We start from the raw sequence: 9,669 nt of genomic DNA on the forward strand, positions 1-9,669 counted from the left end.
AAGATGGCCAACTTCAGGTACTATTTACTCCAGCCTAGTGATTTATAAGATTTAATAACATCTTTGACATGTTCTTGTTATGGAATATAATCAAGATAGTTTCTGCCACATACATTCCTGAATGCTAAAAAGCATTCAGAGAGCAATGCCAAGCACACACAATTTGTATTTTTAAAACTGTTCAAATACTGTCAATGAATTTGCACGCAATGCTCCACTGAAGGGAACTCCTTCTTCTTTTCATAGACAAAACCAAATATCTCGAGAGATCTTCCCAGGTAAATTGTTAATACTTCCTTGATGGGAACATTTTTATGAAATGAGCATGATGTGACATGTGATAGACATTATACCTCTGTTTCCCTCCAATATACTTTGGGAGATCAATAGGATGTGACTTGTGGTAACTGACGAAGAATACAATCCAAAAGGCTGTTTCTTTCACATTTGACTTTGCCAACCGCTCAAAATCCTCTAAGGCACTCTGCTAAGATTTCAAGTTAGTACTATATAGTTACTTAACTACCCTTTGAGAGCAATTAATGAAAGTATAATAAAATACACTGACAATAAAACTTGAGCAAATGATAAAGAAATATTTGCATTGTTAAAAAAGACATAAATTAAGCACATTCCTGAATATAAAAAGTAATAGATATATTTTACATTTAAATTTAGAAATAGGTTTTAAATTTTAAATCAAGAGAAAAAGTAACCGAAGACCTATTTTTACAATGGGTAATAGATGCTCTTAAACTTTGATGTTTTCAATACTAGGAAATACATCCTGATTTAGCTCTTATCTAGACACACTGTAAGAATTTATAGAAAAATCATTTTTGAGTTGAATAGAAAATAAACCTGACAATTATTCTTCTACTTATATCAAGCTATACATCATTAGCTCAAAGTCACTTGACTACCAGGAAAGAAAGACTAAAAAGGTTAATTGTCTTGTATTTGAGATCAAGCTTAGCCTAAAGGAGATAGGTACCCAGAGTTCATTTCTAGCACATTTCTAGACTGACTTCCCATAGATAAATTTATTCACTATGAAAGAGTGCATTAACATTATTTTAGTACCTCGGCCATCTGTGATTTGGATTTGAATCATTTAAAATGTATGACACTTTAAGAATATGTATCAAATGTAAAGGCAACACTTTTTTGATCTTACTATAATTTACGTGTTTTATTATGTTTTTAGAACTTTGGTTGTTGAATTCGTATTAAGCCAGTTAAGCTCTATAACTTAATCATCTCTCTGAATAGAAGTACTGGTCTTTGAGTTAGTGGTTTAGGATTAGAGTTGCAAGCTGGTGAAGAGATTTTCTCCATGTGATCTCAACTGGTCCCATGAGAATTATTTCACAGCTTTGACCTCCTTGTTCTCTATAACCATGCTAACAGGTTCAGACATTTTCTACAAACAATTTATGGAACAATATAGATTTTTTCCTAAAAAATAACTATCAACATGTTTTAAAAATATCTTTTCAAGACTTTTGTATGCAGCATCAGTCAACATAATGAGTATGGCAAATTTTATCATTTGTATTTAATAATATTTTAAAGCATAATCTAGGTAGGAAACTCATTAGATTACCATAAACAATTCAAAGGAGGGTAAAAACAAAATAATACTTAAATATTATCAATTTAAGTGAAATTATGAGTTTCCAGTGTAATATTAGCTTTCTCACTGCAAACATTGGCACTGGGAGTTAAGAAGAAATTAACATCACAATAGGTCATAAATCATCAAACCCTACGGTTTGAAAGTTTATTCACGGTATTGATTGATGCTAACATATTGAAATTGTCGCCTTTAATGCAAAGATGATAAGCACATAAGAAATCAATGTGAGCAATGTCTCATTTTTAGAATTGCCAGTTTGATTCCAAATTGCTGATTAGTTCTGCTCGGAGGACAGGGTCATTATGAACTATTAGAGAGCTCAGTTATTTGTAACAGACATTTTCAGGGTCAGAGTTAGCGAGTAAGAACTGTGTTCCTGTACTATATAAAACAGCTGTTGCAGCTGGGAGATCCATAGGGAAATTAAAATCTATAGAGGTACATTTTTGCATTTATATTCCATTTGGAGAACAGTCATCTCCGTTTTTAAAAGAGAAAGTTTCACCTAGATTATTCATTATTCAACAAACATTTATTGAGAGCCAGCACTAAACTCAGGGCTCAAAAATGAATAAAACTTGCTTTCTCTCAAGGTGCTGTGTTTCTGAGTCCGTTTATTTTTAACCTGTTCCTCATTTTGATGAAGTGGGATTCCCATACTGTCATTTAAAATTACTTGAAATTCGAATACAAATGCACATATGTGACTAGAAACAAGTAAAATAACATTATTTGTGAATTACCCACATGCCTCTTAACCACTAGAAAATTTCAACATGCTCTCACTCCTCCACCTCACCCCATCATGGACCCTCTGAATTAACATTTCTTGATATGGAGCTGGGAGTCTATATTTTTCAGTTGCTATGAACTATAATTCTCAAGAGCCTCTAGTAAAAACAAAAAGCTTCTTAGGAACAGGAAACCTAGATAAGAAGGATTGTTTTTAATTCAGCCTTTACCATTGAAGATACTTTTAAAAAGTTTTACAAATTATATAGAAATATATCCCAGTACAAAGAAGCATTTTTAACAATGCATTAGCATGGGTACTTGCTCAAGTTTTTAATTCCTTTTTAACAGAAATCACACAAGGTGTAGATGACATTTCATGCCCAATGACTTACGCTAGAATCTTATTTTCTAATATATTATTATAAAAATAACTCTTTAATATTTTGTCCAAATATTGCAAACAAAATTTTTTCCTTATTCTTCACCTAAATCAATGGCCTTTTGCTCATGTCTTCCTTCTCCTCTCTTCTTTAGAACTTATTTTAAAGATCACAGTGTTAGTATTGCTAAGTCTTGTAAAGGCATTTGGACAAAAGCAATAAAGTTCTGACTTAAAATCATAGCAAATAAGTTTTGGGGGAGGTATTATTTCCCTTTGGATGTTCCCTTAAATAGGAGTCCAGATAGTATTGATAATGGAAGTAGAAAAGGTCCCATTTGAGAGCAAAAACTTTTTGGAACTCTGAGATTAAAATAGTATCATTTAGGTTTCTGGGAATTGTATGGAATCTATTACTAAACACTTCCTATATGTCAAGCATTTTATTTATCTTACCCTAAGTCCCGAGTATTCTTTATAAGTTATACTCTATTGTGAGAAATGAACAGAGAACTTTCACACCTGGAAAGATGCGTATCTTCTTTGCTCCTTGTTAGTTTAAGGCAAGGGCAACTGATGGGCTAGTTTCTGTTGACAACTCATCGAGGAGTAGTGGCTACATAGAACGTAGTGATGAAAAGGATTCTGAGGTGGAGGCAGGGGCCTACAGGAGCAAGCTGATTGGTGACATCTGTGTTCCTTATAGAAGCAGGTGACATGAGTGTGTATTTACTGTCTCTGACTTAGATACTGCAAACAGAGCAGGGTATCTGCCTCTTATGCTTAATTCCAAAATTTAAGTCCACCCAGCAGAACACACTTTACACACTTTGCCAACGATATAAGAAGATTTCCACAAATACAATTTGGTGATACTGTTTCTCCATGTGCCCACTCCCATCCACGTACTTGGTAGTTTACTACAGCTTTTCAAAGATATGTTTTTAAAAATGGATATAAGAGTAATAAATAGGAAAATGCAAATCTGAAATATTATTAAATAAGAAATGACAGATCTAAATTTAAAAATCAATATTTAATCAACTTAATATATTACCAACAGGTGAGGCTAAGTTTACTATTTCTGTATGCTTTCAGTATGAATAAAAAGTGGCTCATAACTGAGTAAGATTCATGATTTATCATAGGTCACAAGAATCTATAACTTGTTCTAGCCTCCATATTTCCATTAACATGAGCACTTGTGAAATATCAGACAATTTCTGGCAATGATGGTCACTTAGATTACATAGATATGAAAACTTAAGAGTTTACATCCTAAAAATCTATTTCTAAGGTTAAGCTGCAAGCTGTAGACAGCCAAAGAACAACAGATCTCTAAGATCAAATTGTTACTTCCCCTGCCTTTCATGCTGGAAGAACTGAGAATAAAATTCAAACATCTTACCACAGCCTTTTAGGTCCTACACGATCCAGTCCTGCCCACCCCTCTGATCTTAGGCACTGCCACTCTCTCCTTTCCCACTTTGCTCCAGAAGCTTTGAAGTTATCTCCAATCTCTTAAATCACTGAAGTTTGTTCCAGCTTCAAGTCCTATGCACTTATTTCCCCTGCCTAAGTGGCTCTTCCTCCAAATTTTCATGTGATTGGCATGTCTTGTCATTGAGGTCTCAGCTCAAGTCACACAACCTCAGAGAGCTCTGACCTGACCTGCACTATCTATTTAACTACTATCTAAAAATATCTTAGTTTTTCAATTGCTGATCGTTATTGTCTGTCTTCCTCCATAAGAAACTAAGCTCCAGGCAGACATGACTTTTGTCAATATTGTTTATTTCTCTATCACCAGAGGTCAGACTAGTGCCTAGCCTAGGGGCTTGGAAAATATTTATGAAAAGATTGAGTTAGTAAATAAAAGAAGACACAGCTGAATATGAATGCTGTTCCATTTTATTCTATCACAAGATTGTCATGTATCTGACAGTGTAACATATTAGACAGTGTTCCCAAGACAAAAGCATCATTCGGCTGCATAAGGTTGGTTCTTCAATAATTTTATGGTGCACTTTCTTCTCTTGTTTAGCATCTCAGCTCTGTATCATTGATAGCTCTTGCTGGAAGGGGATTCTTGGACTGGCTTCCCTCTTGAGTTGGTTTATACTAACTTCCAGAATATTCCTTTTATAAGGCTGTACCACAATAACTCCAATTAAACGAACAAAAGTGTGCACAACTACTAGAATGAGGATTTCTATAGTAATTGCTGAAAGGCTCTTTACTATAATAATGTGAGTTAAGATTGCTATAATAAGAGATGACATTAATTCAGAAAGGGGACTTATCTTGAATGTAGCTTTTCCTTATTCTGTTAGCACTGGGAGTGCGCCTAACTACCTATAATAGCATTTTATATCAACACTATCATGTGTTAATATGAAAGAAGTTACTGGAGTGCCTGCAAAATAAACCTTAGCCTAATAAACTATCCAATTCTGAGAGTTTCAAGTATACTACAGTTTTAGATTTATGTATAACAGACTTAGTGGGATTTTCATGGTTTTAGGCCTTGGACATATTTGGAAATCTATAATTACCATAAAACCATCTGATATTTATCAAGTACCTTTTAAATGTTAGGAGTATTCATACTTGTATAAAAGACTTTCTGCCTTCAAAGAATGTATTAGGTAGGATTAGTTTTGATTTAACAGATCAAAACCCAAAATAACTGAGATATAAATACAATAGGAATTCATTTCTCTCCCAAGGGAAATAAGCCTGGAAAAAGTTGGTTTAGGGCTGTTCAGTGTGGCACAGGGTCAAGGACCCAGGGTCCTTCTGCATTGCTTCTCTATCATCCTTAGCCTGTGGATTCCGTAGCATATTACCTGAGATGGCTAGTCCAGTGCCAACCCCAGGACTCAGATCCAATTGGGAGAGTGAACAGAGGATCAAAGGATGATACACTTTCTCCTTTTTAAGGAGAAATTTCATTGACAACTCATTAGCCGGCCTTGATCACATTGATGCATAGGAAATTTGGGATATTCTTGATGGTGAAGTGCCTACCTAAAATTGAAAGATTTAAATTCTGAGAAAGAAATGGAGAAAAGATTATTGGAAAAAATTGAAATCACAGCTACATAGAAGTCTCCAAAAAGGGTGACAAAACATAGAAAAATTAAAAGTTAAATACTTAATATTTCATTTATAATGCGGAGTAGCAAAGTATAGTGGTTAAGAAATTAGAGCTTTAAAGTTAGGCTGCCTGGATGTAAAGTTTGGGTTCATCTTTTATTTGCGGTGTGAATTTGGGTAAGTACTTATAATTTCCAAGTCTCCATAAACAGAGAATAATAATAGCATGTATCTTAGAGAGAGCTATTGAGATGATTAAATAAAATAATGGACATAGGCCTTTAGCCTAGAGCTTGCTCACATTTAGCACTCAATAAATATTGATGATGAAGAACATGATGATGATAGTGATGTTAATTGAGTAATAGTTGAAATAATGGCATTAGTAGTAATGTAAGAACCACCAAAACATTATGATTTTTTAAAATTAATTTTTTATTGAGGTGATACTGGTTTATAACATTATATAAATTTCAGGCATACATCATTATATTTTGATATGTGTAGACTACATCGTGTTCACCACCCAAAGTCTAATCATCATCCATCACCACACAAATGTGCCCTTTTACGTCATTCAGCCAGCCTCCTACCCCTTCCCCTCTGGTAACCACCAACCTTTAGTTCTTTCTCTAGTTCCTCTAGGTGTATTGTTAGATTATTTGAGATTTTTCTTATTTCTTGAGCTAGGTCTGCATTGCTATAAACTTCTCCCTTAGTAGCACTTTTGCTGTATCTCACAGATTTTAATATGTCATATTTTCATTTTCATTTTCTTCAGGTATTTTTTGATTCCTCCTTTGATTTTTTTTGTTGACCCAATAGTAGTTAAGTAGCATTTTGTTTAATTTCCATATATTTGTGACTTTTCCAGTTTTCTTCTTGTAGTTGGTTTCTAGTTTCATACAGTTGTGTTCAGAAAAGATGCTTGATATTATTTCAAACTTCTTAAACTTATTGTTACCTGCTTAGTGGCCTAATACATGATCCATCCTGGAAAATGTTCCTTGTGCATTCAAAAAGAATGTATATTCTGCACTTTTTGGATGGAATGTTCTATATATATATCTATTAAGTCCATCTGGTCTAATTTGTCATTTAAGGCCAATGTTTCCTTATTGATCTTCTCTCTGGATGATGGTTGATGTAAGTGATATAAGCAGAGTGTTATGATCCTCTACTATTATTATGTTACTGTCAATTTCTCCTTTTAAGTCTGTTAATATTTGCTTTATGTATTTAGGTGCTCTTATGTTGGGCATATGGATATTTACAAGTGTTATATCCTCTTATTGGAGTGTTCCCTTTATCATTATGTAATGCCCTTCTTTGTCTCTTGTTGCAGTGTTTGTTTTAAAGTCTATTTTGTCTGATATAAGTAATGCTACCCCAGCTTTCTTTTCATTGCCATTTGTGTGGAATAGCTATTTCCATTCCTTCACTTTCAGTTTGTGAGTGTCTTTAGGTCTGAAGTGTGTCTTTTGTATGCAGCATATATATGGGTCTTGTTTTTTATCCATTTAGCCACCCTATGCCTTTTGACTGAGCATTTAGTCCTTTTATATTTAAAATATACTTACTGCTGATTTGTTACTTTTTAATGATGTTTTTGTAGTGTTTCTCTGTTCCTTTCTTCTTCTCTTGCTCTCTTCCCTTGTGATTTGATGGCTTTCTTTAGTGCTATGTTTGGGTTCCTTTCTCTTTACTTTTATGTGTATTCATTGTAGGTTTCTGATTTGCGGTTACCATGAGCTTCATATGTAATAACTAATGTAAATAGCAATCTATATTAAGTTGATGGTCTCTTAAGTTTGACCTCTTACTAAAAGCCCTATGCTTTTACTCTCTTCCCCTCCACATTTTATGTTTTCAATATCATATTTTACCTCCTTTATTTTTGTGTATCCCTTAACCTCTTATCAAGAAAAAGATAATTTTAGTACTTCTGTCTTTTGACCTTCATACAAGCTTTATAGGTGGTTGATCCACTACCTTTCCAGTATATTTGCCTTTACCAGTGATATTTTTTCTTTGATAATTTCCTATTCCTATTTGCAGCCTTTTCTTTTCCACTTAAATGAGTTCCTTTGACTTTTCTTATAAGGCCAGTTTGGTGGTGATGAACACCTTTAGTTTTTGCTTATTTGTAAAACTCTTTATCTCTCCTTCCATTCTGATTGATAACTTTGCTGGGTAGAGTATTCTTGGTTGCAGGTTTTCTCCTTTTAGCACTTTGAGTATATTGTGCCACTCCCTTCTACCCTGTAAGGTTTCTGCTGAGATGTCAGCTGATAGTCTTATGGGGTTTCCTTTGTATGTAACTTGTTGCTTTTCTCTTCCAGCTTTTAGAATTCTCTCTTTATCTTTAATTCTTGATATTTTAATTATAATGTGTCTTGGTGTGAGCCTCTTTGGGTTCATCTTATTTGCTACTCTCTGTCCTTCCTGTACCTGGGTGTTTTGTTTACCAGGTTAGGGAAGTTTTCAACTACTATTTCTTCAAATAAGTTCTCTGTCCCTCTGTCTTTCTCTTCTTCTGGGACATCTATAATGTGGATGTTAGTATGCTCGATGTTGTCCCAGAGGCCCCTTAGACTGTCCTTGTTCTTTTTAACTGTTTTTTTCTGTTCAACTTCAGTGATGTCCTCTACTCTTTCACCCAGATCACTGATCCCTTCTGCATCATCTACTCTGCTGTTGATTACCTCTAATGAATTTTTCATTTCTATTATTGTAGTCTTCAGCTTGATTGGTTCTTTTTTATATTTTCTAATTCTTTGTTGAAGTTCTCACTGTGTTCATCTATTCTTCTCAGATAAGTGAGCATCCTTATGACTATTAGTTTCTACTCTTTATCACTTAGATTGTTTATCTTTGTTTCATTTAGTTCTTTTTCTGAGGATTTGTCCTGTTCTCTTATTTGGAGCATATTCCTTTGTCTCTTCATTTTGCCTACTTCTCTTTGTTTATTTCTATGTATTAGGTAGATCAGGTACTTCTCCTGTTCTGATAAATGTGGATGTATGTAAGAGATGCTTTAGGGGGCCCAGTAGCATGCTCCTCTCTTGTCTCCTGTGCCAAATGTTCCAGGAATGTCCCATGTGTAGGCTGTGTGTGCCCTTATATTGTGGCAGGGTTACTATTGCTGCAAGCACATGGGTAGGCTAGACTGGCCCCCAGCCTCACTGGTTATAAGGCTCAGCTGTGTGTGACTGCTACAGGTACTTTATTGGGTGGGGCAAGCCCCTGGTAAGGCTGGCTGTGAGGTTTAATAGTATACAACTACTGCAGTTTTGCTGGTAAGCAAGTCAGGCCCTTAGCGTGGCTGGTTGCTAGACTCAGGTGTACATAATTGCACAGGCCCCTGGTGCAGCTCCCTGTGGTGCTCAGCAGCCTCTGTGTTGGTGGGTGGGGCAGGTTTTAGGTGAGGCTAGCTGCCTGGCATGAGGCTGTTGTCAGGTCACATTTGGACAGGGCAGGCCTCTGGCAAGAACTAGCTATGCTCCCCTGTGGTACACAGCTGCCTCAGGAGAAGAGATGGGTGGGGCAGGCCCCAGGCGAAGCAGCACACAATCATTTCAGGCATCGGTAGGAAAGGCAGCTCCCCTTTGTGGTTGTTCATGATGGCCAGTGGCACAAGTTTGCTGTGGGCCCACAAGTCCACCTCAGGCCCACAAGGCCTCTGTGGGTCCACAAGCCTGCTTCAAGCCCATGAGTCTGCCTTGTACCCACAAGTTGGCTGCAATCTCGCTAATGGGTGAGGACGGTTCCTGGGTGGGCTGCCTGCTGCTTGGCTATGCTTATTACCTCGAGTGGT

The sequence above is a fragment of the Equus asinus genome, chromosome 21, assembly GCF_041296235.1.
Source record: "Equus asinus isolate D_3611 breed Donkey chromosome 21, EquAss-T2T_v2, whole genome shotgun sequence".
NCBI classification, from domain to species: domain Eukaryota; kingdom Metazoa; phylum Chordata; class Mammalia; order Perissodactyla; family Equidae; genus Equus; species Equus asinus.